A 22500-nucleotide genomic window follows, 5' to 3' on the forward strand; every position below is an offset into this window, starting at 1 on the left:
GCACAACACCACGATCCAGTGCCTGGAACACCAATTACTGTACGGGACCTCTGTGTGAGGTCCTGATCATGTGATCACTGATTGGCCAATCAGTGATCACATGAAGAGTGGTCAGCAAGATGTCACTTCTGACATCATTGCTTACAACATGTGAAATCTGTGAATGATCACAGAGATTACATGGTACAGGGCTATTCACAACAGCCTTGTACCATGTGACAAGCTGTGACCAATCACAGCTCACACAGTATTTCTCAATGGCTGCAAGAAGCCAGAGAGGAGAATTATTATTATTATTATACAGGATTTATATGGCGCCAACAGTTTGCTCAGCCCTTTACTATATAATGGGAGACAATACAGCAACAATACAGTTCAATACAAGAGGGATTTGAGGGCCCTGATCCTGGGAGCTTACAATCTAGGAGAAATGATTACTTTTACAGCCTTTATGGGTGTAAAAGCAATCAGTGTAAAAAACAAAAAAATCTTCATCACCCCCCACAAGTAGTACAGTGTCACTATGATGACACTGTACTGCTAGGGTGACAGTATGTAAAAAAAAAAACATAAATAATAATATAAAAAAATAAAATAAAAATGTAAAAAAAAAAATTAAAAATTATAATTTTTGGTTATAAACTAATTTGGGTTATTTTTTTTTTTTACTAAAAAGATAACCGAATAAATGTTGGCCAAGATTTATGATGAAAGATTATTTATTTGCAAAATTTTATAAGAAAAACATTTTTTTTTTACATTTTTTTACTTTTTCGTTTATATAGCAAAAAAAAATAAAAATCCCAGCGGTGAATAAATACCACCAAAAGAAAGTTTGATCTGTCTAAAAAAAAATGCTAAAAAATGCATATGGGTACAGTGTTGCATGACCACGCAATTGTCATTCAAAGTGTGACAGCGCTGAAAGCTGAAAATTGGCCTGGACAGGAAGGGGGGGAAAGTGTCCGGACAGGAAGGGGGTGAAAGTGTCCGGACTGGAAGGGGGTGAAAGTGTCCGGACTGGAAGGGGGGGAAAGTGTCCGGACTGGAAGGGGGTGAAAGTGTCCTGACTGGAAGGGGGTGAAAGTGTCCGGACTGGAAGGGGGTGAAAGTGTCCAGACAGGAGGGGGGTGAAAGTGTCCGGACTGGAAGGGGGTGAAAGTGTCCGGACAGGAAGGGGGTGAAAGTGTCCGGACTGGAAGGGGGTGAAAGTGTCCGGACAGGAAGGGGGTGAAAGTGTCCGGACAGGAAGGGGGTGAAAGTGTCCGGACTTGAAGGGGGTGAAAGTGTCTGGACTGGAAGTGGTTAAGGACCGGTAAGCTACAATATGTTAGATTTTTGGTTTGGGGTTTAGATATATGCCTGCCTCTCTGCCAGCCACCTGTTGTATCTGGCATTGAACTACACCTAGCTCATTCCATTGAACGTTCTTTGTTCCTCCTGTCTATCAGTGTTCTAATGCTGTGATTGGACAGGTGAATTGTAGCCCAAGTCTCACATACACACAATGAGGCGACAGAACAAAACAAAAGCACCCAACGCCCACACTTCGGTGCCGCGCACAAACTAATTAAATTGCCGTAATAACAGTATATCATAACAAAACAATGAATCTAATTAAATCCGGGTTTTTTTAACTGAAAAGTTCAGTTCTAATTAATTTACCCAGAAGATGCTAAACCGGTATGGCGCCGATAGACCAGCGTTTTGTAAAAGGCGCAGAGAATTGTATCCAGTATAATTACCGCTGCGGATCCTCCGCAGACCTCAGCTTCATCCCAAACAGCTCATTTTCTTCTCTTCCCAAATTAAAAGGATGTATTAAATAATATATTACGTTGCATCCCATTCAGCAAGATTAAAATGGAATTAGGAATGCGGCTTTTAATGAATGCAGCTGCTCGGCTAAAACACCCCCGTAATCTAAAAGCCCCTTTGATAGGCTAAGCGGACGCATCAGACGCACGCTGCATGTTTGTTGTATATATGGTGATGGATGCATGAGGTTGCATTGAGTACTTTACTGGCTTTATTAATACTCTTATGTAATGGCAATGAGGCCAGGGGCAGACTGACCATTCAAAAACTCGGGCACTGCCCGAGGGCCCAGGGTCAGTAGCAGGGGCAGACTGACCATTTGGAAACTCGGGCACTGCCGAGGGCCCGGGGTCAGTAGGGGGCCCCATGAGATGCCCCTGGTACCTTTTTAATAGGCTTTTTTGAGTTTGGGCAAGGACACAGGGGCCCCATGATCCCCTATTGCCCGGGGGCCCCATGAGTTGTCAATCCGCCCCTGGTCAGTAGGGGGCCCCATGAAATGCCCCTGGTACCTTTTTATAGGCTTTTTTGGGTGTGCTTTGAGTGTGGGCTAGGACACAGGGGCCCCATGATCCCGTATTGCCCGGGGGCCCCATGAGTTGTCAGTCTGCCCCTGAATGAGGCAAAGTAAAGAGGAGGGTTCCCGACTACCGTACGCCTCACCTGGCCGTGTAGTAGACAGATAAATGCAGCTTCAGCTCAGCTCAATCCATCAAGGACATGCCCCAACGTGATTCCAGTTGGGACCTCTACAGGGGCGGACTGACAACTCATGGGGCCCCCGGGCAATGGGGATCATGGGGCCCGTGTCCTCGCCCACACTCAAACCACACCCAAAAAAGCCTATGAAAGGTACCAGGGGCATTTCATGGGGCCCCCTACTTACCCCAGGCCCTCGGGCAATGCTCGAGTTTCCAAATGGTCAGTCCACAGTTGCCCACACTCAAACCACACCCAAAAAAGCCTATGAAAGGTACCAGGGGCATTTCATGGGGCCCCCTACTTACCCCAGGCCCTCGGGCAATGCTCGAGTTTCCAAATGGTCAGTCCACACTTGCCCACACTCAAACCACACCCAAAAAAGCCTATGAAATGTACCGGGGGCATCTCATGGGGCTCCCTACTGACCCCGGGCCCTCGGGCAGTTCCCAAGTTCCCAAATGGTCAGTCCACTCTCGCCCACACTCAAACCACACCCAAAAAAGCCTATGAAATGTACCAGGGGCATCTCATGGGGCCCCCTATTGACCCCATGCCCTTGGGCAGTGCCCGAGTTTACAAATGGTCAGTCCGCCCCTGGTCTCTGTCTTCCATTTTTGCTCCTGAGTTGTCACCCTGTCACTCCAGTTTCTGAAGGAGACTCAAAGTGGCCCAGACACTGCCAATTTGTCCTGTGGGGGCCTCTTTAAAGCATACTTAAACAACAAAAAAAGTAATATATTGCATCTAACCAGTTCTTAAATATGAGGGCTACCTTAGTTTTCTTTCTTTTTTCTTGAAATTTTAGCTGGTACCAAAACTAAACTACGCATATATTCAAGATGAGGCATTACGAATGATTTCTGTAGGGCCACATTATGTCTCTCATTTGATCCCATGCTTCAATTAACAAAAAAGTGCCTTGCTTGACCTAGACCAGGATTTCTCAACTAGGGTTCCTCCAGAGGTTGCTAAGGATTCCTTGAGCAATAAGCAATTTCTGCCTCTCAGATAAGTTCCCACTGACACCATTGAGCTTTTTAACTATCTGTAAGGGGGTAATTTTTCCCAATGACCACAAGTGTAAGGAACATTCTTCCCACTGACCACCACACTAATGTATCATGAGTTGTAGATATAGTAATATTTAGCAGGGGTCCCCTGAGGCCAGAAAGTTATTTCAAGGGTTCCTATGTGTTGAAAAGGTTGAGAAAGGCTGATCTACACTTTGAAAAATGTCAATAATGTTATAATGTTTGATATCTACCAGGTCACCCTTCCCCATCTTTCTCCATCTTTGACCACCCAGATTTACTCTTTGATGAGCTTATGGGTTTTTTTTTATCACAGTGCACAGCTTTACACCTAAGGTATGGGGTGTCTGCACTCTGCCAATCCAAATGGTATGCTCATTCTTCCATATACATTATGGTCAGAGGTTTGTGGATACCTGATCAACACGCCTACATGAGCTTGTTGGAAATCCTATTCCAGAACCATTAATATGGAATTGTCTGCTTTTTTACTATAATTGCCTCCACTCTTCTAGGAAGGCTTTCTAGAAGATTTCGGAGTGTTGTTTTTGGAATTAGTGCCCATGAAGCCAAAAGAGTATTTGTGAGGTCAGGCACTGATGTTGGATGAGAAAACTTGAATCACAGTAGGAGTTTCATTTCACCCCAAGATGATCAGCAGGGTTGAGGTCAAATCTCTGTGCAGGCCACTCGAGTTCCCCCACATCAAAATCATAATCTGTGTCTTTATGGATGGTGATTAGTAGGGTTGAGGTCAAGTCTCTGTGCAGGCCACTCAAGTTCCCCCACATGAAACTCATCAAACCATGTCTTTCTGGATGGTGATTAGCAGGGTTGAGATTGGGGCTCTGTACAAGCCACTCACGTTCCTCCACACCAAACTCATCAAACCATGTCTTTAAGAATGGTGATCAGTAGGGTCGAGGTCAAGTCTCTATGGAGGCTCCTCAAATTCCTCCACACCAAACTCGTCAAACCATGTCTTTATGGATGGTGATTGGTAGGGTTGAGTCTATTTTCTGTGCAGGTCACTCAAGTTCCTCCACACCAAACTCATCAAACCATGTCTTTATGGATAGTGATCAGTTGAGGACAAGGCTCTGTGAAGGCCACTCGAGTTCCTCCACATCAAACTGGTCAAACCATGCCTTTACAGAGCTGGCTTTGTGCACAGAGATACACTGGAACAGAAAGGACCTTCTCCAAACTGTCACCACAATGTTGAAAGTGCTCAATTTTCTGAAATGGCTGTAGAATTAATAGTACCCTTCACTGCAAACACCTAAACTCAATCATTTGATACATATCAGTTGGTTGAAAGAAAAAAAAAAAGGACCTTATTCCCCCATCCACACATTTGAGGTGGACGGGGGAATCACCCCCACTGAGCTATTGTGCTCCAATGGCAAGAAGACTTCCCAGCTATCAGAATACAATGACTAGTGCTGCCAACTATAGCCTGCAGCGTGGACTGAGTGGCATTTATCCAACAGGCTGGTTGCACAGAAGCCAATCTGCAGATTGATTTCTGTACAACCACTGTCCCCATGGATCAAAATTCAGCCAGTCCCTGCTTCATTTCAATCAGTGTATGGCCAGCTTAGGTCATATAGTAGGCTTGATATTCAGGTATCTGCAAGTTTTTGACCATACTGTGTATCAAAAATGAATGAGCGACTTTTCCACCAGACACTTTTTGGTAGAGTAATGGTTTCAACTGATAAACTTCACATTTCCTTTTTTCTTTTTAGTCATTACAGATTGCAAAGAAATCTAACTTCCTGCAGCCAAGCTCTTTAGATGTTTTGTGGTTCTGGAAACTAGACTGAATAGCTTCAGAGTTCCAGAAGACTGAGCTCTTTACCATTTGCATAAAGCCGTTGGACTATTTCACACATGCTTTGTCGGTCTCAGGGAGAAGATTTGGCTCAGATGAGAGAAAAACAAAGGGGCTTCTTCCGAAACCTCACTGAACTTCACCAAGTAAACCTCCATCTACGGCTCTCTGATGCTACTTTTATGACCGATCAATGATGAGGACAAACCGAGAGAGGCAGATTTTTACGATGAGTCTAAGTTCCGTTCCTTCTGATTCATTAACAATGAAAATGACTCGAGTCCTTTCACTGCCCATAAGGGATCGCAGGATCGGGCTTGTAAAACCAACAGCGGCATTACCATCTGGGCTGCATTCTGCTGTGAAGTTCACAATAAAATACATTGCGAGCTGTATTCCCGTTAGGGCTCGGCATATTAAGTGATGGTGGAACGTCATGGATGGGCCTCAGAATTCTATAAAACCAGGCTGGAAGTCTCTGGTTTTCAAAATGCTCCTTTCATCAGATGGGGTGAGGGCTCGCTACGTTTGCGAGAAAATTAAGTATTTGAATTAACGACTAAGCCAGGTGTGAGCTGGTGTGTTCCTTAGGTGCAAACGTTTCTAATTAACATGGAGCAGAGACAGGGGTGGACTGACAGCTCATGGGGCTCCCTGGGCAATAGGGGATCATGGGGCCCCTGTGTCCTTCCCACACTCAAACCACAACCAAAAAAGCCTATGAAAGGTACCAGATACATCTCATGTGGCCTCCTATTGACCCTGGGCCCTCGGGCAGTGCCTGAGTTCCCCAATGGTCAGTCCGCCCCTGAGCAGAGGTGTATAAACTTCGGATTGTGCAAATGCAAGACAATTGTCAGCTATTACCTTAAAGTTGGGGTCTCAAAACCTTTCAGTATGAGGGCAACACTGTATATGTCACAAATATGTGTAGGCTGAAAGAAAATCATATTGATAAAGAGCCCTCAGTTACATTAGGGTCCCCATCAGAGTACCCCTAACATCAAGATCCCCATTAGTATCTCCTTTATATCAGAGTACATATCAGAGTTCCCCCTTACATCGGGGTCTCCAACTGAGTTCCCTATACATCAGGGTCCCTATCACAGTATCCCTTTGCATCAGCGTGCCCCTATACATCAGGGTCCCCATCAGAGTTGACCCTTACATCCAGGGGTGGACAACTCATGGGGACCCCGGGCAATAGGGGATCATGGGGCCCCTGTGTCCGTGCCAAAACTCAAAAAAGCCTATGAAAAAGGTACCAGGGGCATCTCATGGGGTCCCCTACTGACCCCGGGCCTGCGGGCAGTGCCCGAGTTTCCAAATGGTCAGTCCGCCCCTGCTTACATCAGAGCCATCCCTCTTATATTAGAGTCCCAATCAGAACCCCCTTACATCAGGGACTCCTTCAGAGTTCCCGCTTACATCAGGGTCCCCCCTTACATCATGGTCGCCATCAGAGTTCCTCTTACATTGGGTTCCCCAACAAGGACCCCATCAAGGTCTTCCTTACATCAGACACACTCCACTAATATTAGGGGCCCAATCAGAGCCCCTCTTACAGTACATCAGGATCACCATCATAGTCCTCACTTACATCAGTGTCCCCATCAGAGTTGCCCTTACATCAGGGTCCCTATCAAAGCCCCACATGCATCATAGTTCCCCCTCGGGGTCCCCATCAAAGACCCTCCTATATTAAGGTCCCCATCAGGTTTTTCCTTACATCAGACAGCCCCTGCTAATATTAGGTCCCTATCAGAGCCCCCTGTTCATCAGAGTCCCCCTTACATCAGGGTCCCCATCAGAGTCCCGACTTACATCAGAATCCCCATCAGAGTCCCCCTTACATCAGAGCCCTCCCATTTATATTAGAATCCCAATCAGAGCCCCCTTACAACAGGGTCACCATCAGAGTTCTGCTTACATTAGAGTCCTCATCAGAGTTCCCCTTTACATCAGAGTCCCCATAAGTGCTCCTCCTTACATAAGGGTCCCACCAGAGTCCCTTCTTACATTAATATTTCCATTAGAATCCCCCTTACCACCGTAAGGCCAGGTTGAGAAGTGTGGTTTGGGGGCCATAAACAACACATGGTACTTCCCCCCTTTAGGCTGCAATGGCAGCGGATGAGAATGTTCGCATGGTGTGGTCTCGATACCCGCAGCATAAACTATTCATGCATGCAAACGAGGAAGCACCGCAAGCGTGCTTGCATTGCACATGGTTGCAGTGCGTTAGTTCGGCAAAAATGGGATTAAGTCAGGATGTGGAAGGAGTCACATCATGTGTGCTGATGCAGGGGGGTGCCATTAAGAATTAATGGCAGCTCCGCACATCTGCTAAAGTGCACTTTGCACGCTTTCCTAGCATGCAGTAAAGCGAGCGTCTTCATATGTAAAATGAGTGGGAGGGGCTTTTATATAAGGACAAATACTGTATAAAATTTGCTAACTAAGTTTAATTAATCATATTCACATACTGTATATACTGTATCTATAATACTGTAAATGATGAAAATTTCCCTGTAAACTGGGGCAAGTTTTAAAAAAAATAAAAAGATAAAGAAGCTGGTAATTGGAAATAAAATTGGGTAAAATTTCACTGACTGCCGGGATGAATAAATTGAGCAATTTTTCATGGATCCGGTAAATCAGCGTTCGCATATTCTGGAGAATGAGTGAATTTTGCTTTGCCTGTTCTGCCAAATTGATTAGCTCACATGTTCTGTAATACTTATACTATATTGCCAAAAGTATTGGGCCACCTGCCTTCCCACGCACATGAACTTTAATGGCCCCCAGTCTTAGTCCGTAGGGTTCAATATTGAGTTGGCCCCGCCCTTTGCAGCTATAACAGCTTCACCTCTTCTGGGAAGGCCGTCCACAAGGTTTAGGAGGGTGTCTATGGGAAGGTTGGACCATTCTTCCAGAAGCACATTTGTCAGGTCAGGCACTGATGTCGGGGGAGGAGGCCTGGCTCACAGTCTGCCCTCTAATTCATCCCGAAGGTGTTCTATGGGGTTGAGGTCAGGACTCTGTGCTGGACAGTCAAGTTCCTCCACCCCAAACTGGCTCCTCCATGTCTTTATGGACCTTGCTTTGTGCACTGGTGCGCAGTCATGTTGGAACAGGAAGGGGCCATCCCCAAACTCTTCCCACAAAGTTGGGAGCATGACATTGTCCAAAATGTCTTGGTATGCTGACACCTTAAGAGTTCCCTTCACTGGAATTAGGGGGCCAAACCCAGCCCCTGAAAAACACTCCACACCATAATCCCCCCTCCACCAAACTTTACACTTGCAGGCAAGTGCTGTTCTCCTGGCAACTGCCAAACCCAGAAACGTCCATCAGATTGCCAGGCAGATAAGCATAATTTGTCACTCTAGAAAACACTGCTCTAGAGTCCAGTGGCGGCGCGCTTTACACCACAGCATCCGACGCTTTGCATTGCACTGGGTGATGCAAGGCTTGGATGCAGCTGCTCGGCCATGGAAACCCATTCCATGAAGCTCTCTACGCACTGTTGTTGGGCTCATCTGAAGGCCACACCAAGTTTGGAGGTCTTTAGCTATTGACTCTGCAGACAGTTGGTGACTTCTGCGCACTGTGCGCTTCAGCATGCGCTGACCCCGCCCTGTCATGTGACGTGGCCTACCACTTGGTGGCTGAGTTGCTGTTGTTCCCAGTTGCTTCCACTTTGTTATAATCCCACTAACAGTTGAGCGTGGAATATTTAGTAGCCAGGAAATGTCACGGATGGACTTATTGCCCAGGTGACCACCTATCACGGGACCACGCTTGGAGTCACTGAGCTCCTGAGAGCGACCCATTCTTTCACCAATGTTTGTAGAAGCCGTCTGCAAGCCTAGGGGCTTGATTGTATACACCTGTGTCCATGGAGGGGATTGAAACACCTGAATCACATGATTTGGAGGGCTGACCCAATACTTTTGGCAATATAGTGTACGTGTATATATGCAATACCTTGCTGTGACCGCTGGGAAAAAAAACAAACACACACAAAAATAAAAAAATAAAATATAAAACAAAAACTCAATAACGGTGCACTTTTTCCCCCATTCGGATTGGCTCTTTCTTGGCTCAGGAACCTGTGAAAATCAGCTCTGGATATTCCGGGAGAACATTTGAATTTCCAGAAGACTCGGGGAAGTTCAAGGAGAGTTGGCAAGTAGCTTCTGGCGGCTGCCAAGTTCCTCCGCTGGTGGTGAGCTGAACATGGTTGGGCTTTGTGCGCCTGTGTGGAGCGGGGAGATAATGGAGCTGAATATTACACAGACGCTTGCCTGGAGTGCAGGCAGCAGATAACAACAGAGAGGGACTCAATGGTCTGACAGATGTTGTCCCAGGTTGATTAATCTCCTTATGCTCAGTAAGAGCACTCTTGTGGAACTGGCTAGGCTGTTAGCTCACTGGCCTAGCTCTGTGCGTGTATCTATAACCTGTGCCCCGCGCAAAGACAACCTCTCCCCCGCCAGAGTCCTGTGTGTCAATCCATTGGTGTTTAAAGTACAACTAAAGCTATTTTTCATTTTGGATTTAGTAGAGAATGACTAAAAACAGTGTCATTCCTGTGCGGAAGCAGTGGTCTCTCTGCTGAGCTCCAGTGCTCCCTTCCCTGCTGAGTCAAACCTATAGCTCTGCCATCAGAAAAAGCTCATGCCCCTTGCTGATTGGAGAGTTCTAGCTCTGAGGCATCAGGGGGTATGTTGGACTTCTGCAGAGAGACCACTGATTTCACACAGATTTGCTGGCAGAAGACATTTTTCTACACAGGCTGTGGCTGCTTTATAAAGAAAATGAACTGTATAGCTTTATGCATCCTTTGTTTTAATGCACCTGAAATATGTTTAGCCTCAGGCATTACCAGCAAGGCTCCCACTATCCATTCATTACACATCAGCATCAGAGGTTGGTCATTAGCTCTGAGGAAAGGGATTTGTCCCCGAAACGCGTCAGAATTTAACCGCACTGACAGTGAGAACACCTTGCCTGCCGTTGTGGCCATCGTCATTTTTCTATGCTTTTTAGATACATGCTTCGTCTGTGAGTATGTTTTTAATATATTTTTTCACTCCTTACAATAAACCTTGGATAATGCACTAGGTGTGTTTTCTCTTTATCCAGTGGCTGATTTCCCCGTCTGAGGAGGGCTGCACCCCTGAAGCATTTCCTTTGGTTGTCGCTGTCCTGGTACCCTTGGCTTCCCTTTTTGGCTGTGCATATCCTGAGGCGCTGGAGAGTACATAAAATATCCGGTTCGGTTGATTTAAAGAACTGCCCAGCATCCGTCAACACTGGAGACAGGGTATGTAAAATAAAATCTTCTCACCTGGACGTTTTTATTGGTCTGTGATCACCAGAAAGGATATCACGCTTTGCACATTGAAAGACGATTTTGCATATTGCATGTCATATCTGATTACCATCTGCAATTTTGGTGTCTATCCCCAGCGCTGCACCTTTATTATTTGACATACTTTCTTGGAAGGTGTATTGGTTACCTTTTTTTGGTGTTCTAGCGGCTCTTTTTATATACAATTATTTTATATACAATTATTTCGATTTCTAGGTAGCGCTCGCTAGACATTACATTATACTGGAGAGAGGGTGTTTGGACTGAAAAAGGCTGGAGGGGATCACTAGCGCTGAAATGGAAAAAAATGCTGAAAAATCCAAACTTAGTTTTTTTTTTTGTTTACAGTTCTAAAAGCAGAACTCCAGCCAATACTAAGATTGAAAAAAAAAAAAGAATGTCCCATTAAAAGATAAAATAACAAAACCAGCGCTTGCTGCAATATTCAGCTTCAACCCAGAGGTTTTCCTCACGGTACATTTTTCTGCCACTGGATGTCCTCAGCCTTATGGACAGAATCATTCAACCAACTTCCTCTGAATCCAGGTCATCCCGGACAAGCCCCCAACCTGTGACTGGACAGTGAAAGGAGAAGCAGCATAGTCTGATTGTTTCCTTGTGCTGCTTCTTCCTCTCACACTGTACAGGGACTGCAACATGCTGATGCCAAATCAGATTCAGATACTTATACTGCTTATACTGTGCGCCTTTAATATCTGCCTGGAGTTCAACTTTCATCTAGTTAGGGGTTTACGTCTAATTTAACTCTTTCCTACTGGCTGAATGCATAAATGTAGCATCATGGCTGTGGGCTTTACCGCCATACTGTCACATATATGTGTACTGGCAGCATCCCTGGTCTGTTTTGTGAGCATGTTCAATTGCAAGCCCCCAGCACTGTAAACACATTCCTTGTGCACCCCTAGAACTGTGAAAACGCTGTCATCAGCAGCTCCAGTCACTGTTTATGATCAGAAGGTGGTAGGATATTCTTCCAATTACATGACCATTTTTTTTTTTCCACAAACGTGCAACTATAACGAAAAAACCCGTAAGTGTTCACAAAAAAAGTGCAAGTGCAAAACACCACACGAAAAAGTGCACTTAGGGGTGTGCTTTGTCCTTCCCCCAAAGGGAATGGACCACTACCCTGATTCCCCGGGGCACGAAGCTCCTGACAGGGACAAGGTTCCCATTTGGTCCTCCTGGCCAAAAGGCCTGGTGGACCACCGTTCCTTGTGTCCAGTCGAAGCCGGACACCCAGTACTTGGTCAGGGGGCTCTCCCGAAGAGAAAACCCCCTAGGGACAGGGGAGGAAGGAACCAAAAGGCCACATATCCTCCCCCTAGACTTCAGGGCAGGCCCGAGGACCCACACCCTCCATCCTGTGAGAAAAACACACACATAAGTAAAGAAAAAGTGACAAAACGTGGGAGGTGTAGTAAATTAAATAAATAGAAAATAAAAAAGTGGTCGTGCCAAATAGTGCACAGACCAGGCCCTGAGGCCTGTAGCAAAAATTGCCCTGGTCCTAGCCAAAAGGCCTGGTCCTAAATGCGCTGTGCAGAAAAAGTGGTAAAACAGTGACCATGTGCCATCTTCACACTGTGGGGTCCCACACCCAGGTGTTACTAGTGGCACTAGAGGCGACTACTCAGGGGGCACTGGTTTGCGGACTCTCTGCCTTCCCGACCCCTGGCCAGACAAGGTAGATCTGTCCAAATCAGGAGGAACTGGGTCCTTCCGGTCTCCTCGGGGGAATTACTCCCAGGCCCCAGCTACGTGTGGGCGTCCCGGTTTCTGTCCCCCCGGTACTAGCCGTCCAGACCCCCATCATACCAGCAGGGGTACTATACAAACAGTCATCCCCGCAAAGCTAGAATGACCGTGGAGCACCCCTACTGGACACTGATAAGAACACATACTACACTTGATCTTAGCCAAAAGGCCGAGAAGCAATTACATGACCATTGTGACAGTCAAACACAATGCTCACAAGATCAAGAAGGCCTGGCATTAAAAACCCTTTAAAGGATCGGCTCCCTCAGGCAGAAGGTAGTTAATGAGACTCTTTTTTGTTTGTTTGCTTTGCTTTACTAATTTGCAAGATAAAAAAGTCACAATGTGCATCCTATTATCATAAATGAATGACTAGTGTGCAGCACCTGAGATTAGCAACCCATCCCGTCAAAACCTTTCATTCAGCGGCTCAGTGGCTTGTGATGTTTTTCTGGGACGTGGCCAGAATTAGGTGTAAGATCTTATCAAGCCGGGAGGCTCTAGAGGGGAACAGGGATGGCAGTGCTGGACGGTCGGTCAGCTTGCTGCTGAAAAGGTCAGGACACTGGAGACCTTCTGCGGCGCGAAAATAAAATTCATTAAGTATCTTGTAAAACACTCCTGGGCCATTAACGGAAATCTCACGGCATAATATGAAGTCATACATCATTTCTGACACTCGAATTGCCCTATAAAGTAAATTTTTTATATCGGCAAAGGGCTGAGATTGGGGACTAGCAGGAAGTTAACGCACTCCAGGTTGAAAAATTGAAAGAGATGTGTTTTTAAGCAGTTACAATATCTCCTCTTCCCCGGAAGTCTTTTATTCTGTGTGGCCAATCCTATCTCCAGCCAGCCAATGAGCATTTTCAGGAGTGGTCAGCAATGGCAGCTTTATTCCATGGTAAAGCGTACACTGTTAAAAGTCTAGAAAATAAATGGATACAACTGTAAAGATGCCAAGTGTCCCGGATTTGAGGGGATAGTCAGGCATGTTAAACCTCAGTGAGTATGATGCTGTGTCCCGGACCTTGTCCTGGGCCATGTCCCGGGATCACAGTGTCATGCTTTTCTTTATTTACTATGCATATTCAGTAACTCAATAAGGCATTCATCTGGGTGGGACATTCCGGTCACTGGGTGGGCTTCACGCAGACTGTGGGCAGGGTTAGCCATGTCCCAGGACCAGAACTAAAATGTTGGTAGACTTGTGAACTGTTTGGATTTGTAATTCTGTTTGGTCACTTTTGTTAATCATATCCTTCTGCTAGACAGCAAAACAAGGTAGGTGACACCACACCTAGAATTATGAAATACAGTGGTGCCACCTCCAAGCCCCCAGCGTGCTGATCCTCCAAGCGCAGAGCCTGCTGATCCTCCAAGCCCCCAGTCTGCTGATCTTCCGAGCCCCCAGTATGCTGATCATCCAAGCTCACAGCCTGCTGATCCTCCAAGCCCCCAGTCTGCTGATCCTCTAAGCCCACAGCCTGCTGATCCTCCAAACCTTCAGCCTTCTGATATTTCATGTCCCCAGCCTGCTGATCCTTCAAGCCCCCAGCCTGCCGATTCTCCAAGCTCCAAGTCTGCTGATCCTCCAAGCCCCCGGTCTGCTGATCCTCTAAGCCCTCAGCCTACTGATCCTCCAAGCCCCCAGCCTGCCAATCCTCCAAGCCCCAAGTCTGCTGATCCTCTACGCCCCCGGTCTGCTGATCCTCCAAGCCCTCAGCCTGCTGATCCTCCAAGTCCCCAGCTAGCTGTTCCTCCAAACCTTCAGCCTGCTGATCCTCCAAGTCCCCAGCCTGCTGATCCTCCAAGCCCGCAGCCTGCTGATCCTCCAGCCCCCAGTCTGCTGATCCTCCAAGCCCCCAGCCTGCTGAACCTCCAAGTCCCCAGCCTGCCGATCCTCCAAGTCCCCAGCCTGCCGATCCTCCATGCTCCAAGCCTGCTGATCCTCCAAGCTCTCAGCCTGCTGATCCTCCAAGCCCTCAGCCTGCTGATCCTCCAAACCCCCATCCTGCCGATCCTCTAAGCCCCCAGTCTGCTGATCCTCCAAGCCCTCGGCCTGCTGATTCTCCAAGTCCCCAGCCAGCTGTTCCTCCAAACCCTCAGCCTGCTGATCCTCCAAGCCCCTAGCCTCCTGATCCTCTAAGCCCCATCCTGCTAATCCTCCAAGCCCCCAGCCTGCTGATCCTCCAAGTCCCAAGCCTGCTGATCCTCCAAGCCCCCAGCCTGCTGATCCTCCAAGTCCCCAGCCTGCCGATCCTCCAAGCCCCCAGCCTGCTGATCCTCCAAGCCCTCAGCCTGCTGATCCTCCAAACCCCCAGTATGCTGATCCTCCAAACCCCCAGTATGCTGATCCTCCAAACCCCCAGCCCGCTGTTCCTCCAAACCCCCAGCCTTCTGATCCTCCAAGCCCCCATCCTGAGGATCCTCCAGGCCCTCAGCCCGATGATCCTCTAACTTCTCCAGCCCCATTCTGCTGATCCTCCAAGCCCCCATCCTGAGGATCCTCCAGGCCCTCAGCCTGATGATCCTCTAACTTCTCCAAGCCCCATTCTGCTGATCCTCCAAGCCCCCAGTATGCTGATCCTCCAAACCCCCAGCCTGCTGATCCTCCAAGCCCCCATCCTGATGATCCTTTAACTTCTCCAAGCCCCATTCTGCTGATCCTCCAAACCCCCAGGCTGCTGATTGGACAAAGGAGGAGAAGTAACACAGTAATATGTTAAAAACTCTGCTTACTCTGCTCTCCCTTCCCGTCAGCAAGCTCCTTCTTAGCACATGCAGACATCAGAGCTTGGCTGTTAGTGCTGCTCTTGTATCTGAATGCAGCTGTAAAGGAGATGATATGAAGACAGATGTAGGTACTTGTTATACATAAAATGCATTTAAAGCCCACCTCCAGGCTTCTAAGTACCCCTCCGTGAAACTTCCCCTTCCCAGCAATTTGTTATGCATTTTTTTGTTAAGTTACCAAATTCTGATGTCTTCTGCCTGGTCAGATGACATGCTTGTTTTGGCCTTTTGCCAGCATTGGGCGGTCCTTAATAATTCAGAGGACGGTGCTAACATGTTGACCTCAGTGCTGCTTTCTACATCAATACACTATATGGTGTATTCATAAATAAATTGCATAGTTATTAGTCCATCAAAACTGTTGGTACATTCGTAGTCTAATCCTCCTAAAAGGCAAATGTTATTCGTTCATAATTATAGAGCGGTTCTGGAAAATACTGCCTTATGGCCACTAGATGGCGATGATGGTTAAGTATTTAGTTTCCATGATCTTTAGCTCCTTCTGCTAGCTACAATGCAGTATCTGCCTGATCCACTCTATTTTTTTTAAAGAATGAACAGCATTCGACTTGTAGAGGAAATCCCCATCTAGTGGCTACAATGTGGTATTTTCCTGATTCACACTATTTTTTTAAGAAAGAATAACATTCGACCTGTAGCGCAAATTTGCATAGCTCCATCACCGTCTAGTGGCCGCCACGTGGCATTTTCCTGTTTGGCTATTTTTTTTATGAACAACCTTTGACCTGTAGAGGAAATGTGCATAGCTCCATCCCCATCTAGTGGCCAAAATGTGGCATTTTCCTATTTCACTCTTTTATTATGAACTAGGTTTGACCTGTAGAGGAAATATGTATAGCTCCATCCCCATCTAGTGACCAGAATATGGTATTTTCCTGATTTTATCTATTTTTTTAGGAATAAATAACATTTGACCAGCTCTACCCCCATCTATTGGCTGCAATGTTGTATTTTTCTGTTTCACTCTATTTTTATGAATGAATAACAGTCAACCTGTAGAGGAAAGAAAAGAACATTTAATTTTGCTTCATTTTTACACAGAACAAATGTACCAGCAGTTTTACTGGATGAATTGCTAAGGAAAATGATAAAACTACAAAATACACCTATGAATACAAAGCACAGTGTTCAGGGGGCGGGGCTGTGACACTCACGCAGGGTGTCGCTCAAGCCTGCTGACTGGGAAAGAGAGAACCAGCAAAAGCCAACCAGTTATGTGTTTTTTTTTACTAACAAGGAGCATGCTGATAGGAGGAGAGATCAGAGTGACAGGGATGAGCTCATCAGTCAGCTACTTCTCCTTTCACTGCCCAGGCACAGACTGGGGGAGGAACCTTTAAGTGTAACTTAACCATTAGCCGCCCGGCCAATGGCCGTTTGGCGGCTTCAGATGTGCCTCTTCATTCCGGGTGCACGCCATTTGGCGTGCTCCCGCACATGTGCCGTTTGCAGTAATGCATAGCGGCGCAGCAGCGGGATCTGTCACGAGCCGTGCACCTCGGACACGGCCGATGACAGATCCGAGTACCGGCTCCCGTTGCTGGTACCATGTGACCTGCTGTGACCAATCACAGCAGGTCACATGACAGTTGTATACAATGGATGGCTTCCTTCATGATGCCATCCATTGTATACTAGTGCCTAGCTGTGAATGGTCACAGCTAATCACATGCACATGTCATGTGATTAGCTGTGACCAAATCACAGCTAAGCACAAAAAAAAAAAAAAAAAAAAAAGCTGAATGAATCGATGTCATTCAGGTAAATGCTTGCTTATAGCAAAGTAATTCTTTGCTATAAGCAAATTGTGTAAAAAAAAAAAAAAAATACTGATCACTTCCCCAAAGTAGTACAGTGTTACTATGGTAACATTGTACTACTTTGGTCATAGTGAAATATGAAAGAAAAATCTTTAAAAAAATTTAAAAAAATGTAATAAAAAATTAAATATAATAAAAAAATATATATATATATATATTTTTTTTCATACTGTCACCAGTCAGTGTCCCTGTTAACCGCCATGCCAGTTATATGATGACGCTGTACTGCACTGGTGACAGTATGTAAAAAAAAAATAGTGAAAATAATTTTTTAAATTTTTTCATTTTCCGAAAAATTATGACATAAAAATACAACTTCAAAAAACTTGCCATGCCTCTTATGAAGTACGTCGGACTGTCTACTCTGCAAAAAGGGGTCATTTGGGGGATATCTGTACTCTTCTGACATTTGGGGGATATCTGTACTGTCCTGACATTTGGGGGATATCTGTACTATTCTGCCATTTGGGGGATATCTGTACTGTCCTGACATTTGGGGGATATCTGTACTGTCCTGACATTTGGGGGATATCTGTACTGTTCTGACATTCTTGGACCTCAAGAAATTAGATTGGCTGTCAGTACTTCAGGATTGATCAATATTCAGATCTATACCATAGTTTGTGAACTCTATAACTTTCCTACAAACTAAATAATACATCCTAATTTGGGTTATTTTCACCAAAGACATGTAGCAGAATACATCTCGGCCTAAATGTATGAAGAACAATTATTTATTTGTAAACTTTTATAACAGAAACAAAGAAAAATGTGGTTTTTTTTCAAAATTTTTGGTCTTTTTTTGTTAATTTAGCAAAAAATAAAAACCCCAGCGGTGATTAAATACCACCAAAAGAAAGCTCTAGTTGTGTGAAGAAAATGATAAAATTTTAGTTTGGGTACAATGTTGTATGACCGCGCAATTGTCATTCAAAGTGTGAGAGCGCTGAAACCTGAAAACTGGCCTGAGCAGGGAGGTGTAAAATTGCCCGGTATTGAAATGGTTAAATTCAGTAGAGAAAATACAAGAAAACATGTCTCCTGCCACTGCCAGGCAGGGCTGTGCTGTGTAGCGGAGGTGTGTCAATATCAAGTCTGGATGGACAGAGACACAAATCGTAACAGATCCCATATATGTATGTAGATCTTTTTCTGATGTTCAACTTTGGCCAAAATGAAGTTTCACTTTAAAAGTTGTCAGCTATGCCTTTTGCATTTCAATTTTTTTAACCCTGTGGCGCCCCACGAGCGCGTCGCTGAGGAGACGCATTGTATGGACGGAGATAAGTGGAGGGCCAAGCAGAGACCTCTACAAAATATTTGGCTTGGGGGGCATTTGATGCCTCATCCCTCCTCCGCCCACCCTCTTTGGCATCTTCGTTTCCCCTCTCCTGAAAAGGCGACTTGTACGGTGACACAATAGCCGGCCCCGGGGACACAAAGCCCGGATTCAGGCAGCACGGAGCCCTGTGAAGTCCCCTGTGAAAGGACGGCTCTGTTAGTATTCCTCCTCACTCCTCACCAACACAAGCAACTTTTTTTTTCCCCGGCTGCGGCCTCCTTCACCACGGCCATGGATCAGCACCGGGCGCGAGAAAAAGCGTAACGGGGTGATGCAGGGCCTCTCGCTGAGGCGCCTCTTAACGATCGAGGGAGTGCCATCAATTCTCATCTCCGCAATAGCAGGTTAACCAGGCAAATGCCAGATCTGTTCAATCACTTCTCCAGCGAAAGGTCAAGATATGGAACTGTCACCGTTCCCGTGGGATCGAGGACGTGAAACGCGTTAGTAAATGCACTGGAGGCGCGGAGGTTTCAGTGTGTTTAACACAAGCGGGGGCTGGGGAGACCAAAGATCCTCCGATATTAAATCAGAACTTCTCCATCTTTTTACAGATTTAATATTGTAATGTGGGGAAGAGGGATCGGAAATTGGAGCTTCAATAATCTGCATGATGGGGACGCAGGGAGAAGTAAAAGCCTGACAGAGGAGCTAACCTTACCGTCCCCCATATCCCAAATAAATACAACCTTTTCTTTTTCTTGTACTAAATTTTTAATATAGGACTTCAGTCTTATGTGTATGGTTACATGACCTGATTGTCACCTTCCTTCCTTCCTTCCTTCCTTCCTTCCTTCCTATTAATTCCTGTCACCACTCCTCCCCCCCAACAACCTGTCTCTCTCCCCTCCATCTCTTGAACTATCTATCTATCTATCTATCTATCTATCTATCTATCTATCTATCTATTATCTATCTATCTATCTATCTATCTATCTATCTATCTATCAATCAATCACTTTCTGCTCAAATGTCTTTCTTTTGATCTCTCTATATTTCTCCATCTTTTTTATGTTTGTCTTTTCTCTTCCTTCCTTCCTTCCTTCCTCCCTTCCTTCCTTCCTCCCTTCCTTCCTTCCTATTAATTCCTGTCACCACTCCCCCCCCCCCCAACAACCTGTCTCTTTCCCCTCCATCTCTTGAACTAACTATCTATCTATCTATCTATCACTTTCTGTTCAAATGTCTTTCTTTCGATCTCTCTATATTTCTCCCTCTTTTTTATGTTTGTCTTTTCTCTTCCTTCCTTCCTTCCTTCCTTCCTTCCTTCCTTCCTTCCTTCCTTCCTTCCTTCCTTCCTTCCTTCTTTTCCTCCTTCCTTCCTATTAATTCCTGTCACCACTCCCCCCCCCCCCCAACAACCTGTCTCTCTCCCCTCCATCTCCTCAACTATCTATCTATCTATCTATCTATCTATCTATCTATCTATCTATCATCTATAACTTTCTGTTCATATGTCTTTCTTTCGATCTCTCTATATTTCTCCATCTTTTTTATTTTCTTCTTTTCTCTTCTTTTCTTTCCTTCCTCTTCTTTCTTTCTTTCTTTCTTTCTTTCTTTCTTTCTTTCTTTCTTTCTTTCTTTCTTTCTTTCTTTCTTTCTTTCTTTTTGGAGGCCAAGTCAACACCTCAAACCTGTTGTTGTGTTCCTCAAACCATTCCTGAACCATTCTTGCAGTGTGCTGAAAGAGGCCACTGCCATCAGCAAATACTGTTTCCTTGAAGGGGTGTATTTGGTCACCAAAAATGGTTAGCTAGGTGCTACGTCTCAAGTAACATCCACATAAATGGTAGGACCCAAGTTTTCCCAGCAGAACATTGCCCAAAGCATCACACTGCCTCCTCCGGCTTGTCTTCTTCCCATACTGCATGCTGGTGCCATCTCTTCCCCAGGTAAGTGACGCACACACATCCCGCCATCCACATGATTCATCAGACCAGGCCACCTTCTTCCATTGCTCTGTGGTCCAGTTCTGATGCTTAACTACCCATTGTAGGCACTTTTGGCTCAGCTTGGGCACCCTTACTGGTCTGTGGCTACTCACCCTATACACAACAATCTGTGATGCCAATTTTGTCTGCTTTCAACACATCAACATCAGGGACAACATGTTCACATGCTGCCTAGTACATCCCACCCACTTTCAGATGCCATTGTAACAAGATAATCAATGTTATTCACTTAACCTGTCAGTGGTCATAAAGGTTTGACTGATCGGTGTATAGACATATCATTTTATTACATATATGAAACATTTACTAAAGTAATTTTCCCCTGTGCACCTCCAACCAAATTCCTCCCGTGAAATTCGGGATCTTAATGAGTCGATTTATCTCCGGCTCCTGATAAGCTCTCCTGCTCTTTTAAAGTCCTCTTTTCCTCCCTCTAATCAGATTGTGGGTTTTTTGGCTCAGAGCTCTCCATAACTTTTTCTTTTATCCATTTAGAAATTAACCTTACGTCTTCTCCGGCTGCAGAATCATAATCGCTGGAACAGATCTTATGGACGTCCACTCTTCTTCCAGAGAATGCTGGCATAACTCAGAGGAAGGGGCATCCATTACCACCCAGGAGCTCTATGTCATCTGGCGGGATGGCCGGTGAGGGCCAACAGCGAAGAATCGTTCATCCCAGACCCACTCGCGCTTCCCATTACTCAACTCAACCTTGAAGGGCTTTCATGACCGCTTAACAGAATTTGGCAACGCCTCAGCATTCTCAATAGCCGCCGAGGTTTCCAAACCGTAAATAAAACTTGCGGTGCATCCGAGATTTAACGTTGTTGTCAGCACATACAGATTGCTACAAGTCGTTTTCTTCAAATCTATCGCCGAGGGGGGGTGGGGGTGGGGGAGAAAAAAATATAAGTCTTTTGTTTTTATTTAAAAGCAAAGTAAACTGCGCTCCAGCATGGTAATCACTTTAATAGATGCGTATGAGTTGATTTAATTAAAACGATCGTCTCTGCTATAAAACTAATTTCTAGTACGATGCGCTCACAAGGTGAACAGCGCTCCGGGAATTGGAAAAATGTGCTGGTGCCAGGCTGGCGTCCGGGCTCAAAACATGTTCCTAAAGAAAGTCTTCAAAGTAACTTTTTTTGGCAAGATGGCGACATATAAGACCATCAACTCTGGTTATATTTCTTTCTTAGTATAAAACCAAGGCTCCTTCACTCTTCCCTTCCTCTATTTCTTTCTTGAAATTTTTAAAGAAACTTTGTTGTCAAGATTGCACCATGATAGCATAATAGCATAAGACCTTTGTACAAAAATCTATCTATCTATCTATCTATCTATCTATCTATCTATCTATCTATCTATCTATCTATCTTTCTTTCTTTCTTTCTCTCTTCTTCACTTTTCTTTCTCTCTTCCTTTCTTTCCTTTGTCCCTTACTCTCTTCCTTTCTTTCCTTCATCTTCTCCTGCCTTTCTCTCTTCCTTTCTTTTCTGTTACTTTTTAACATTTTTGGATTATCTCACAGTTGCACCTATCCAAGTTCAAGTTCTGCAATAAAGCATTGAAGAAGACTGATCACTGAGCCAAAATAGTGACTGTGTGCTGGCTGCAGGTGAATTGACTGGTAAAGAACCTTGGGGACCTAAACAGCGGGCTCCCTAGGGGTTAAGCACTGCATCTCTATCTTTATTTCTCTGTTTATCTTTTAACTGTTGTGTTCAATCCCTCCCATCCATTTTTCTTTCCTTTCCTAAATTTTCCTTCCTTCCTTCCTTCCTTCCTTCCTTCCTTCCTTCCTTTCTTCCTTCCTTCCTTCCTTCCTTGTTCTAATCCTTCTGTCCTTCCTTTCCTCGCTGTCATTTTCCCTTCCTTCTTTGATCTTTGCTCTCATCCTTCCCTCCTTCCTTTCATCCTTCTTCTTTCCCTTGCTATTGTAATTTATTCCTCCTTTCCTTGCCCTTATTTTTCCTTCCTTCCTTCTTCTTTTCTTGTTCAAATCTTTCCCTCCCTCTC

At 45.4% G+C, this 22500-nt stretch overlaps 1 protein-coding gene and 1 pseudogene across 4 annotated transcripts in view; both read right to left on the reverse strand.

Annotated features, from left to right (window-relative positions):
* LSAMP (limbic system associated membrane protein) overlaps positions 1 to 22500 on the reverse strand; it is a 1064612-nt gene that overhangs the window by 974714 nt on the left and 67398 nt on the right. The gene's annotated exons all lie outside the window — the stretch shown is intronic.
* LOC149468048 (U2 spliceosomal RNA) lies at positions 12584 to 12728 on the reverse strand (annotated as a pseudogene).

This window comes from Staurois parvus, unplaced genomic scaffold (assembly GCF_062004578.1).
Source record: "Staurois parvus isolate SC_StPar_1 unplaced genomic scaffold, SC_StPar_1.0 ptg000095l, whole genome shotgun sequence".
Taxonomy (NCBI): Eukaryota; Metazoa; Chordata; class Amphibia; order Anura; family Ranidae; genus Staurois; species Staurois parvus.